Genomic DNA, 14,677 nt, shown 5'->3' with positions numbered 1-14,677 from the left:
ATCGAAATCCTTTGCAACTTTCCCGCAGGTACTCGATGTTCTATCTTCACCTGTTGACATATCAGACATTTAGAAACAAACTCTGCTATATTTCTCTTCATACCACGCCACCAATAGTTTTGGCGTAAATCTCGATACATCTTAGTAGTCCCGGGATGGATATTAAATTTTGATCTATGTGCCTCCTCTAATAATTGCATCTTTACTGGATGGCTTTCGGGAACACAAAGTCGATTGTGGAATGTAATAGAACCATCTTCGGCTTGGAGGAATTCAGGTCTAGAACCTTGAGTTATTTCCTTAACTATCATTTGAAGATATGTATCTTCCTTTTGATCTTCTTTAACCTTTTCCACCAAAAATGATTGTGCCATCAAACACACAAGAAAACCTTTATTTGTCTCCGATAAAAGCTTAAGTTTTAAGTCTGCTAACTCCATCATCATAGAATTCCTTTGAATATTCATATAGGCTACAAGACTGTAGGTATTTCTGCTTAAGGCATCAGCAACTACATTAGCTTTCCCAAGATGGTAGTTGATATTAAAATCATAATCCTTTAGAAAGTCCAACCACCTTCTTTGTCTCATATTTAAATCTTTCTGTGTGAAAATATATTTGAGACTCTTATGATCTGTGAAGATTTCGAAAGTCTGTCCATAGAGATAATGCCTCTAAATTTTCAGTGCAAAAATGATAGCTGCTAGCTCTAAGTCATGAGTAGGATAGTTCTTTTCATGAGGCTTTAATTGCCTCGATGCATAAGCAACTACCCTCTCGTTTTGCATTAGAACGCAACCAAGCCCTTGTAGTGAGGCATCACTATACACTACAAAACCTTCTCCCCCTGAAGGAATCACCAAGATAGGAGCACTGGTTAATTTCTTCTTTAATTCTTGAAAACTTTGTTAACATTTATCATCCCACATGAATTTTATGTTCTTTTGTGTCAACTTGGTCAATGGTGCCGCTATTTTTGAAAAGCCTTCTACGAATCTTCTATAGTATCCAACCAAACCCAAGAAGCTTCTAATATCTGAAACATTAGAAAGCTGCTTCCATTTTATTACAGCTTCAATCTTGTGAGGGTCAACAGATATACCAACGCTCGAAATTACATGACCGAGAAACATAATTTCATTGAGCCAAAAGTTACACTTACTTAACTTGGCATATAGTTTCTCTCGCCTTAGGACTTCCAAAACTGACTTAAGATGGTGTTCATGCTCTGCTATGCTTTTGGAGTAGATCAAGATATCATCAATAAACACAATTACAAATTTATCGAGATAAGGGTGGAACACTCTATTCATGAGATCCATGAAGGCAGCTGGTGCATTTGTGAGTCCAAAAGGCATTACTAAGAATTCATAATGACCATATCTTGTTCTAAAGGCAGTTTTCTGTATGTCTCCTTCCCTTATCTTTAGTTGATGATACCTGGATCTCAAATCAATCTTTGAGTATACCTGAGTACCTTGAAGTTGATCAAACAGGTCATCTATTCGAGGAAGAGAATATTTATTCTTTATGGTCACTTGGTTGAGTTGTCTATAATCAATGCATAGTCGCATAGATCCATCTTTCTTCTTCACAAATAGGACAGGGGCACCCCAAGGTGATACACTAGGTCGAATAAAACCCTTGTCCAAAAGCTCTTGGATCTGTTTCTTTAACTCCTCTAACTCAATTAGTGCCATTCTATATGGAGGTTTAGAAATAGGTGCAGTACCAGGTAGAAGATCAATTGTAAATTCAATCTGTCTATTTGGTGGCAGTGCAAGTAGATCTTCAGGAAAAACATCTGGAAAATCCCGTACAATGGGGATGTCCTTTAATACTGGCTTCTTAGATTCTTCTCCAGAAATAAAGGCCAAGTATCCCTGACATCCCTTCAGTAATAGTTGGGTAGCACTCAAGGCTAAAATAATAGAAGGAAACTTTTCTTGAATCCCAATGAACTTGAAAGGTGGTTGATCTAGAGGTGAGAAAGTAACAGTCTTCCGAAAATAATCAACACTTGCATGGTATGCTGAAAGCCAGTCCATACCCAAGATAGCGTCGAAATCTTGAAATTCTAGTAGAATAAGATCTACTAGCAAATCGTGACTTTCAATAGTAATAACATAGTTTCTATATATCTGATCAACTATTAAAGAGTTTCCAACCGGTGTTACTACCATTAATGCATTATTCATTGTCTCACGATTCTTATGTAATTTCATAGCAAAATAGGGTGATATAAAAGAATGTGTAGAACCAGAATCAATAAGCATAGATGCTGGCATACCACAGAGTGTGATGATACCTTTAATAATAGATCCCAAGGCTTTAGCATTTTGATGAGTCAGTGCATAGACTCTTGCTTGTCCTTTCTCTCTGGGTCGTAGCTGTTGTTGTCCAGTTGTTTGGGGTGGAGCTCGGCGTTGATATTGCTTCCGTGGGCAATCCTTCGACATGTGCCCTGGTTGTTGACAATAAAAACATACGCGTTGTCCCAAGGGGCATGAGGTGGAAACATGATCTGTCTTCCCACAGAAATAACATCTTATAACAACTTGATTGCTAGGAGCTCCTGCTTGTTGATGCCCAAACTGTTTGCCTTTTCCTTTCTTTGAGGGTCCAGAATGTGATCCCCCATACGTAAATGGTGTAGCACTAAAAGGTCGCTTTCGATCCTTTGCTTGTTGTAATTCATTATCCAATTTCTCTACCACCAAAGCTCGATTTAACACTTCAGCATATGTTGGTAAAATCAGTACTGCAACAGACTTTCTAATTGATGATCGAAGTCCCCTCTCAAAATGACGAGCTCTTTGACTTTCATTAAAAGCAATATGTGGAGAGAATTGAGCCAACTCAGGGAAATGATGATCATATTCCATTACAGTTCTATTTCCTTGGTGGATGCTAAGGAACTCTTGTTGTTTCTCAAAGCGAACTGAATCAGGAAAGAACTGCTCATAAAATGCATCTTTAAACTGCTCCCAAGTTACCACATTACCTCCAGCCTCTAACATCCTCCTTTTTGAGGTCTACCAAGTGTCTGCCTTCCCTTCCAAAATAAAAGAAGCAAAAGGCACTTTCTGATTTTCCCTACATTCGATAGCTTCGAATGTCTTTTCCACTTGACGAATCCAACATTCAGCAAAGATTAGATCTGGCTTGCCTTCAAAAACTGGTGGTCCCAATCTTAAAGTATTATTCCTACCCCATGGAATTTATGATTGATTGTCAAATCAATTATTCGAATTTATGATTGATTGTCAAATCATGAGTTGATGATTTCCTCTGTCATGATCTTCTATCAACATCACCCCTCACCCTGATATAGTTCTATTATGGCTCGGGCCTGATGGGCTAACTAGCCTATCAACCCACTCAAAGGCTTGACGTCCTCGTCAAGCCCTAACATAACCCACATCAGACCCTAGCATAGTGCATGTGAGGCGTAGCCCAGTGGTGGCTCCATGCCCAAATGTTAGGTCGGCTCTGATACCAAACATCATGACCCGAGTCTGATGAGCCAACTGGCCAATAAATCATGCAAAGATATACCTATATGATAGAAAAACATGACAGATGATTATGATAAAGAAAATCAATCAAATCAATTATTCGAATTTATGATTGATTGTCAAATCATGAGTTGATGATTTCCTCTGTCATGATCTTTTATCAACATCACCCCTCACCCTGATATAGTTCTATTATGGCTCGGGCCTAATGGGCTAACTAGCCTATCAACCCACTCAAAGGCTTGACGTCCTCGTCAAGCCCTAACATAACCCAGATCAGACCCTAGCATAATGCATGTGAGGCGTAGCCCAGTGGTGGCTCCATGCCCAAATGTTAGGTCGGCTCTGATACCAAATGTCATGACCCGAGTCTGATGAGCCAATTGGCCAATAACTCCATTTTGGTCCTTCAACCACGGACCAAAATGCTTAAGCGGGAGTTAACGTAGTATACCCATCAGGCCCTTATAAGCTAATCATACACATTGCCCACTTCCGATGTGGGACTAATGAGATGTTACAATATCCCCAACTCAATTAGCTTGACGTCCTCGTCAAGGCCCGACATAACCCAGATCGAACCCTAGCATAGTGCATGTGAGGTTTAACTCAGTGGTGGCTCCACGCCATGATGAGTTCTCGACTCCATCCACGGGTAGCCCTTTCCTACTCGAGCCCTCTCACCCTGCCCAAATGCTAGGTTGGCTCTAATACCATAAAAAGATGTAACATCCTGGATTTTTTTTATATATATATATTTCCACACAGGCCAAATAAATAAACATCACTTTATTCATCATCTATAACCATTTATTACAATTCATTTATTCATCAAATTACAAATAGATAAGTAAACATAGTGATGTTAACTTCAAGAGTCATCCAAGTGGCTCTACCTAGCGGTAGAGGAAGGTCCGCTCTCTACTGGAATCTGATTTAGTACTATAGGGAGGCTGCTCTGAAAATCAAAAACAAAGAAAATTCAGCAACGCTGAGTAGGAACCCCAAAAGTCAAATTAAGATGAATACATGATCAAAATTCAATCAATCATCCCATTGGCGTATATCAAGTACCCGAAGGAGCACTCCCCCAACAGCGGATGGAGAGGCTTTATCTTACGGGATGAGTTTGTGTTCTCCCAATAGCGGATGGAGGCAAACTCATATCACACTCCCAACAGCGGATGGAGTGGTGTCCCACACCCGCCAAAGTGGGGACACGTTCCTCCCAACAGCGGATGGAGGAACCGTCCAGCCGCCACGTCTGACGGCCCGCTAATCCCCGAAGGGAATCGCCCTACCTGCTCTCGGCAGAAATATAATCTCACACTGGTCATATCCATTTCAGGATGAAATAACATATTTAAAACATCTCTTTCAAAAATCATCAATATCAAATAATATAAATTAACCCTCAATTGACTTGAACTCTAGTTTAATCAATTCAATTGAACTCGATTTACTAGAGCCTAACTGAACTGAACTCTAATCCTTATTTAACTGGTCTAGAACCACCCTAGACTAGTATAATTTAGACTAGATTAAGTTCAATTTAGGTTAAACTAACTTGAATAAGTCAATCAATTCGGAATCACCCTGAATTGATCTAGACTAATCAAGTCTAGTTTAATTCAATCAATATTTGGGCTCAAGTTCAACAATAATATTGGGCTAGATTGAGCCAGTCCATCTACTGGTCATGTGCATTATACATGATTGAGCATGCATTACATAAAACTGGCCCAGCCCTGGCCCATGGACTAGTCATAGCATATACCCATTAACAACATATATGAAAACATAATAATGCATTAAAAGATAGATGTGGAGAAAAGCTTTAATACAAAGAAATAACATTCTCAATTTGACTAGAAATCATAAGACATTAAAAGAGGGACTAGGAGATAAGTTTTAACACAAGGAAATAGCTTTCTAAATTCAAATAAAAATCATGTTTTCAACACATAAAATTTCAACATATTCTAGTCATATTTTAAATCATTCATAATAATATATTTTAAATTTCAGATCAAAGAATATCAAAAAAAGGGATTTTAGATAACATATTCTAGTTTAACAAGATTTTAATCCAAATAAGATTAAAGATAAACTGTAATACAGAAAATATATCATATAAAACATATACCTTTTTAACATATTTAATTCTACAATAAAAACCTTAATCATGGGTCAAAGAATATTATGAAAACTTTAACTGATTATTTTAATATAAAATTTTTGACATTTAAAGAATTGATACATATTTTTCAAACTATAAAACTTTCAACATTTAAAGAATCAAAATAAAAGCTAAAACTTTTAAGAAAGGTAGGGAAACCTACCTCTTGTCAATAGGGTGTAACTCCTCGTCTTCTTGTCAACAGGGTGTAACTCCTCGTTCCTCCCGCTACTAGGCTCGACTAGGTGAGGAACGAAGGAGAGAGATCCCTCCCCTTTAAATAGGAGGAGGTGAGCCTCTATTAACGGAAATAAATTTTAATTTTTATATTTATTTATTATAAATTATTTTTATTTAATATACTAACAAATATGATATCATCATATTTGGAATACTTAATAGTTATTTCCTTAATTCATATCAACAAACAAGAAAGTAGATTAAGATTTCCTAAATTATGATGGCAAGTAAGGAAAATAAAATTTAAATCTCAATCTCAAATATTTGATTTGATTACAACTCCAAACGAAAGACCGAAGAATTCAGTCAAAGCAAGCCTTGGAAATTATATACACACACTAATAGGAAGAAGAATGAATCAATACTTTTGACACAGTTGTCAGTCTTCTGCCAGAAATATAATAAGAGAAAACTGTTCCTAAACTTAACAGTTCACAGCCTTTAAGGCGATCCCCTCATCATCTTCTCCAACCCCCTTTTCATCTCATCTTTCTCACTGACGTACTTCCCATGTCTATTGAGGCATGCACAAGTGTTTTAGAACGACGTATAAATGAGTTGTGTATCAGAAGAGAAGAGGGAGATCATTAGCTCTTCTGTCTTTGTAGAAAAAAAAAAAAAAGAGAAAAGAGTTGCAGAAACAGTGATAGAGAGATAATAACTCTTCACTATTATGAATGTACGCTTGTATACACAAGTGATAATGGAAAATAGGTGCTTGTACACATCATTGGATTGGAGTTAGCTATCATGTCTATAGTCTGAAATTAATTTGCCATGACCAATTAAACGGTTGACATGACTTGGATATAAAAAGACCAATTGACGTGACCAATTCATATGATTGATCTTATTATGAATATAAAAAGAGCAGAAAACCGGGAGGCAGTGGAACAGAGAATTACGGCAGATAACTCATCCGGGTAACAAAGATTTAGTGTTTTTAATAGTACAGTTAATATCGCAACAAATATTTTCCTGAAATAAAACATCGATGTTCACAGGAAACCTTCATATCATTGTAAAACAGAAAATAATAAATCTTGGGGGTGTCTTCAGCAAAAATTTGCAGAAATCTAAATGCTTTGCATCGTAATGAGAACACACGAGCATAAACTACTACTCAAATTTGACCTTTTTCTTCTTTGATTTCTCTCTATGAGATTTCTCAGATGTCAGTGAAACATTAGGACATCTCACTGCCTGCACTCCCTCTTAATCTAACCCTAATTAATATTAGGGGGGTATGATGATTATGTTTTGGAGGTAGAAAAAAGTATAAATAGGGCAGTAACGTGGGAGAAGGAGATAACCACGGGATTCCAAAGAAAATGAGGAAAACAAGACAAAAAAAGAAGAGAAAGAAAGGGAAGAAGACAAGGACAACGTAGAGAGACTGTTCTCAATCATCTAGCAGTGTTCTCATCTCAGGTTATATCAAATCTACAGTAGACTCTTGCTGTGATTACTTGGGGAGGTTTTAGATATTGTGGGCAGTGACGTGATCCTTGTATCCTATTTATTCTCTTGTGGTTACTGCTAGGGTTTAGGGCAAGAGATTAAGATTTGTATATTCATTATTCTCATAGTGGATTATCTCTAGTTTGCCTCGTGGTTTTTACCCTTCATATTAAAGGGGTTTTCCACGTATATCTTGGTGTTTTGTTTGATTGTGCTTACATTTAATTCCGCTGCGTATTATGGTCTTCTAGTATTTGTTCATATACAAAAGTTATTCTTGTTTATATCCCCATCAACTAGTATCAGAGCCAAGTTTTGGTGATTTAATTTTGTATTTGAACATGGAGGCCAGTAATGTTTCTCGCATGATTAATTTAAATGGAAACAATTGGATGATATGGAAACCAAGAATGGAAGATCTCTTGTATTGCAAAGATTTGTATGAACCTTTACAGGGGGATAATGTAAAACCCACAACTATGATAGATGATGAGTGAAAGAGGTTAGATCGAAAAACAATTGGGTTTATTAGACAGTAGTTTGATGATAGTGTCTTTCACTATGTTTCTACTGAATTTTTTGCATATTCTCTTTGGAAAAAATTGGAAAGTCTCTATGAAAGAAAAACAGTTACAACAAAGCTTTTTTGATCAGAAAACTTGTGAATCTAAAATATAGAGAGGGTGCTTCTATTGTTGAACATTTGAATGAAATGCAAAGTATTACTAACCAGTTATCCTTTATGAAAATGTCTCTTGATAATAAGTTGTAGGCATTGTTACTTTTTAGTTCATTACCAGAAAGTTGGGAGACACTGGTGGTTTCCCTCAGTAATTCTGTGCCAGATGGTGTTGTCACTATGAGTCAAGTAACAAGCAGTTTGTTAAATGAGGAGTTGAGAAGAAAGAGTTCGACAATATCTCAGAATGATTCACAAACACTTATCTCAGAAAACAAAGGAAGGTCGAAGTATAGAAGCAGTTCACGCATGGGTAGAAGCAAGTCAAGATCAAGAAAAGATATTGTTTGCTATAACTATGGTGAGAAAGGACATTACAAGAACCAATGTAAGCAACCTAAGAAGAACAAGAAAAAGGGAAAAGAAGTGGAGTCTACAGAGTCAAAGGATAATACTATAGCTACAATGCAGGGTGGTGTTTATTTGATTTTGTCTCCTTCTGATGATATTTTTTCTTGTGTGTGTCAGGATCTTGAGTGGGTGATTGACACAGGTGCTTCTTATCATGCTACACCACGGAGGGAGTTTTTTGCTACATATAGGTTTGGAAATTTTGGTGTTGTCAAGATGGGCAACTATGGCACAGCAGATATCATAGGCATGGGTGATATCCATTTAAAGACCAACCTTGGCTGCAAGTTGGTGCTTAAGGATGTGAGGCATGTGGTTGACTTGAGGCTGAATCTAATTTTAGTTGGAAGACTAGATGATGAAAACTATGAAAGCAGATTTCACAAAGGGCAATGAAAGCTTAGTAAGGGTTCTCTTGTTATAGCTAATGGAAAGAAATGTCATACTTTGTACAGGTTGGAGGCTAAAGCTTATGGTGAACAGTTAAATGCTACAGAAAAAGACTTCAGCATGGAGTTGTAGCATAGGCGATTGGGACACATGAGTGAGAAGGGGCTGCAAGCTCTTTCCAAGAGAGATGTATTACCAGACCTCAGAGGTATACATCTGAACCCTTGTATTGATTGTTTGGCACGTAAACAACATAGAGTTTCATTTGCTAGTCCTGCTTTGTCTAGAAAAATGCACGCCTTAGACCGTGTTTATACAGATGTATGTGGTCCTTTGAGGACAAAAACTCCTGGTGGATCTGTTGATGTTCTTGGTATAAGTGGTGCACTTTATTTTGTCACTTTTATAGATGATTTTTCTAGGAAAGTTTGGGCCTATGCTTTGAAGACTAAAGATCAGGTGATTAATGTCTTCAAAGAGTTTCATGCTAGGGTTGAAAGGGAGATAGAAAGAAAATTGAAATGCATAAGATCAGATAATGGTGGTGAGTATATAGGATTGTTTAATGACTATTACAGGTCACATGAGATCCAACATGAGATGACAGTTTCTGGTACACCTCAGCATAATGCAATTGCAGAGAGGATGAACCGCACCATCATGGAAAATATCAGATGTATGCTTTCACAGGCCAAGCTACCCAAAAGGTTTTGGGATGAGGCTTTGAGGACTGCAGTTAATGTGATAAACTTATCACCATGTACAGCCCTAGATGGTGATGTTGCAGAGCATGTATGGTCAGAGAAAGATGTTTCCTACAAGCATTTGAGAGTGTTTGGTTATCATACATTTGCACATGTTCCAGATAATGAGAGGTCCAAGATGGATGGTAAGACTAAAGAATGTATTTTTCTTGGTTACTCATATGATCATTTTGGTTACCGGCTTTGGGATCCATAAAAGCAAAAGGTGTTTAGAAGCAAAGATATAGTCTTCTTTGAGGATTTGAAGAAGAAGGCACCAGCCAATACTTCTACAGAAGGATTAGCAGATTGTGACCCAGTTATTTCTCTAGTATATCAGGGTGATGGGGGAGATGTGCAGGAAAATAGTGTAGAGCCCGATGTTGATCTACCTGCAGGACATGTTGAGCAAGAAGAAGTAGGAGAGCAAGTTCCAACAGAACCTCAGTTAAGAAGATCTTTTTGACAACGTCAACCTTCCAGAAGATACTCTACAAATGAGTATGTGATGCTTACTGATGCAGGTGAACCAGAGAGTTACTAGGAAGCAGTTGAAAGTGAGCAGAAAGAGAAGTGGTTAGTTGCTATGCAGGAAGAGATGGATGTTCTTCAGAAGAACCACACTTATGATTTGGTACTACTACCAAATGGAATGAAGACCTTACCAAAAGAAACGCAGGAGATATGCCGACAGCTGATCGACATGGCTTCACATTGAGGAGTCATGGGACAGCCTCCCTTATGGGCTGAAGGGGGAGGTTGTTGGGCTAGCAGCCCACATATTCAACCCATAGTGGGCTTGGGCAGCCCACACCCCCTCTTAACCTAACCCTAATTAACATTAGGGGGGTGTGGTGGCTGCATTTTGGAGGCAGAAAATGGCATAAATAGGGCAGTAACGTGGGAGAAGGAGATAGCCACGGGATTCCAAAGAAAATGAGGAAAACAAGACAGAAAAGGAAGAGAAAGAAAGGGAAGAAGACAAGGACAACGCAGAGAGGCTGTTCTCAATTATCTAGCAGTGTTCTCATCTCAGGTTCGATCAAATCTACAGAAGACTCTTGCTGTGATTACTTGGGGAGGTTTTAGATATTGTGGGCAATGACATGATCCTTGTATCCCAGTTATTCTCTTGTGGTTGTTTGCTAGGGTTTAGGGCAAGAGATTGAGATTTGTATATTCATTATTCTCATAGTGGATTATCTCTAGTTTGTCCCGTAGGTTTTACCCTTCACATTGAAGGGGTTTTTCACGTATATCTTGATGTTCTGTTTGATTGTGCTTACATTTAATTCCGTTGCGTATTATGGTCTTCTAGTATTTGTTTATATACAAAGGTTATTCCTATTTATATCCCATCACGACAAACCTCACGATTATCTCTGGGGTGATCATTATCTCTGGGGTGATCATGCTGTCCTGGACTCGTGTGAATTTTTCGTGCTTCTTTCTTCGGGACTATGTGTGGAAGTTGAGGTAGCATGAGAAGATCCGTCTTTTCTGAACAAGTTTCCATGTCCCAGTGGAGTGGCAGAAGAATGGTGCATGCTTCTCCGAACAGAACCTGAGATGTCGACGGTTGCAAATCTAAGGATATATATTACATAAACGAGTGGAAGAATCTCTGGAGGTAACTGTGCACTTGAATTTTGATGTGATCGTCCCTGGTCAATAAGGATATCTAAGGACGATGAAACTATTCAAAATGGCAAGATTAAAAAAAATGGATGAATCAAAATGTTTTTTGAATAACTAACATCATGTACAGATACTAGCACAGAAGTATACCCTGCATGAGATTTTTCCGGTTCATCAGGGTCAGGATAATGAACTACACACAGAATAACAAACATCTGACTACTCAAATTGAATCTAGGCTTATCCGGTTCACCAGGCTCAGGATTTTTCCAAATGAAGAGAAGACAGTTCTATTCTTCAATTTCTAAGATGAAGTATGCATATTTAAGTTCAAAGAAAATTATAACAAAAAAATAATAACAGATTAAAAAGGTGACAAATGAAGTCACTATTAATAGATTTTGTGATCATTTATAATTGAATAAGATATATAATGAAATTAAGTGGATTATGATGACAGATATTGATCAATAGAAAATAAGTCCATATTATAATAGGATTTTTTAGGGAATATTCTTGATGGGAGGAACTCTCCTAATAATTTATTCTGGACCCTCTACTCTCACTTATAAATAGACATGACCTCTAGGGACCGGATGAGATATGTTACAGTTTCTTTCTCAACCTCCTTGAACTATCAATCTAAACGGTTATGTGAAATAATAGGAAGAGAAAAAAAGGATAGTCTAGTTATACATACATATTGATAACGATTTTAAATCTAAAGATGATATCTTTACATATCACATAAAGATCCCTTTCAAATGACGATGCCTTTATAGGTCACATAGAGAGATCTCTTTCTGATAACATCAAAAGGTATATATCGTAAAATAGATCTAATGTAATCCGATTTCAATCCTAGCATAAAAGATTGTTTCCATATTACATATAGCATATAACAGATTTTATACTTATAACCCCTCGTAACATGCAAGAGTAGCAAGCTCTGGCAATCACCATCCGTTATTTTAGGACGGAACCATTATGTTTTGTATATCTACGTGAAACTTAGAAAAATATCACTTGGCTTTGCAGTAATTTGTCAATTATATCTTGACACAAAGTTGATCAAATAATGCCAACCGTGGTGGAGCTGTGAAGTGTCTCCAAGAAGATAAAGGTGACAGTATCTTAGATAACTAGTTCTTTGGTTTCAAAATCATAAGACAAACATATAAGTTATGTGTACCTGTACGTGTACATAATGGGAAATTTTCACACATGCCCCACCGCTCACCTATAATTTCATGAAACCATCACAAAGTTGCAAATATCACAAGCATTCCTCTGAAATTAATGAACTTTATCTTAGCTAATGTTCATCTCAAACTGGAAAAGTTTAATCATTCCCCTAATAGAAATCACCAGTTGCTACATTAAATTAAATCAAGTAGTTGGTAGATGATAACGATAAACTGGTTATGGGTAAAAGGCATGTAATGTCCTGTCACTAACGAAGCTCATGTTCCATCCATGGACAAATAAATAACATGATTGAAACGAGCTCAAGGACTGGAACCTATTATGCATTAGTTTAGCAACAAAAGTTATAAGCTCAAAAACAAAAAAACAAAAAAAAAGTACAATTTGCCGAAGAAGGACAACAGAATAGCACTAAAAAAAATTAACTAAAAAGAACTTCATGGCGTACGTTCTCAAACTGTATCAAATAGAAACATCGTGGTGGACTCGATTTCGGAACTTCATTAACGTCGGCTGAAGCATCATGGAGACAACATTTGTGTATAAAGGATAATCTTTTCTGTTATAGTGAAGATTAATCTAATTATGAAATTTAGTCACCAGTCTAACATCAACCACTTGTACGAAGTTACCATGTCGTACCATCATATAGTTGTGTCAACTCGTAGGTCATGGCACCATCGTGTGAGGCCATATTCGCTCATCATGCTTCATCTTGTGAGGCCATATTAGCTCATGGAGTGCCACCATACAAGATCGTGCTAACCCATTGATCACCATTATAATCGGCAAAGCAATAACAATTAAGGTCGGATTAGCTAAAAGGCACTTCCCGACCCAGCTCCACTTTGTTGTGCAACTCGAGAAGTGGGCAGTAAGTGTTAGGAAGCAAAATAAGATGGTCGATACCTCGGCACTAGATGGCCAACACCATAGCACTAAGTAGCTAACACCTCAAACTAACACCTCGATGCTAAGTGGTTGACATCTTGACATAAGTCCAATCAGCTAATCAATCATCCCTTTATCATTTGATAGGTGTCACATGTCCAACTATAATCTTATCTTAGATTGAACGCAGCACAGCGATTATGCGAAAATAATCGAAAATAATGACTCCTAGAACTTACCGTAAAATAAGGTCCAATAAGTATATTTTGAACACATATAGTCTTAATCTGTCTGAGTTATTCAATTAATTTGCTAACCCTTTACATAGTTTTTATAGAGCTTAGAATGGATCAGTAAAGTTTAACTTGAGATTGACTAAAAAAAACAAAAAAGGATCATATTGGATCTGAATTAGCTATCTTCTCGAACAACTAAAATCTATCTAGCTTAATAATATAATATTAAGATTTTGATTTAAAGTTTTCTTTTCTAAAATTTTAGTAATACTAAAATTTTAGTAATTTTAGTAATTTTAGTAATACTAAAAGTTTTTTTAGAAAAAATATATATGAGTTGATGCTACTATTGCCCCTAGAAAAATATTTGCTTATGCTCAACAAAATTAGAACTAAGTTGGCCAACTGGCAGTGTATTATATTCTAATACCATATAGTATTAACATTTTTTATTAGAAGTTTTCTTTTGCAAAATTTTATTAATATTAAATTATTCATATAATTGCTTAGGACATGGTTAGTAAGATAAGGGGATCTTAGAGTTACCGGGCATAGCCTGCAAGCTTCTACTATATTGAGATGCTTTAATAATGACAGAGGTCTTTGAAATATTTGTTATACGTAAACCTAAAAAGTATTGATACACATACTGATACGAGGATATTCATCCTTGGAACCTACTTGAGCCTAGAAATATTAGTCGAAGCTAAAAGTTCTTCCATTCCGCATTCCAGCTTAGAGATGGACTTTTGAAACAAGTTAGTAATTGATCGAGTACTATCATTAATGATGATAGTTAAATCTTTGTCATCCCATTAAACAATTGCCTTTATTGACATATTAATCTTTTTGTTGATTTCAATGTTGACACACTCATCCAAGCTACTAGTTAGGACTCCCAAGTACACTATTGGATATTGGTTAAGGTTGTTAAGATTGTTGGCTTGTGATCATACTACCCTTGGAAAATCCCTTTGGCTCCTTGAATCTAATTTTTTTTTACTAGAAATTAATGTTAAAATACTTTTTACATTTAATAGATTGAATAATATAAAAATCAAAGACCCCAACTTATTTGCCTTTTG

Source organism: Musa acuminata, chromosome BXJ3-5, assembly GCF_036884655.1.
Source record: "Musa acuminata AAA Group cultivar baxijiao chromosome BXJ3-5, Cavendish_Baxijiao_AAA, whole genome shotgun sequence".
NCBI lineage: Eukaryota > Viridiplantae > Streptophyta > Magnoliopsida > Zingiberales > Musaceae > Musa > Musa acuminata.
This window is presented reverse-complemented; position numbering follows the sequence as displayed.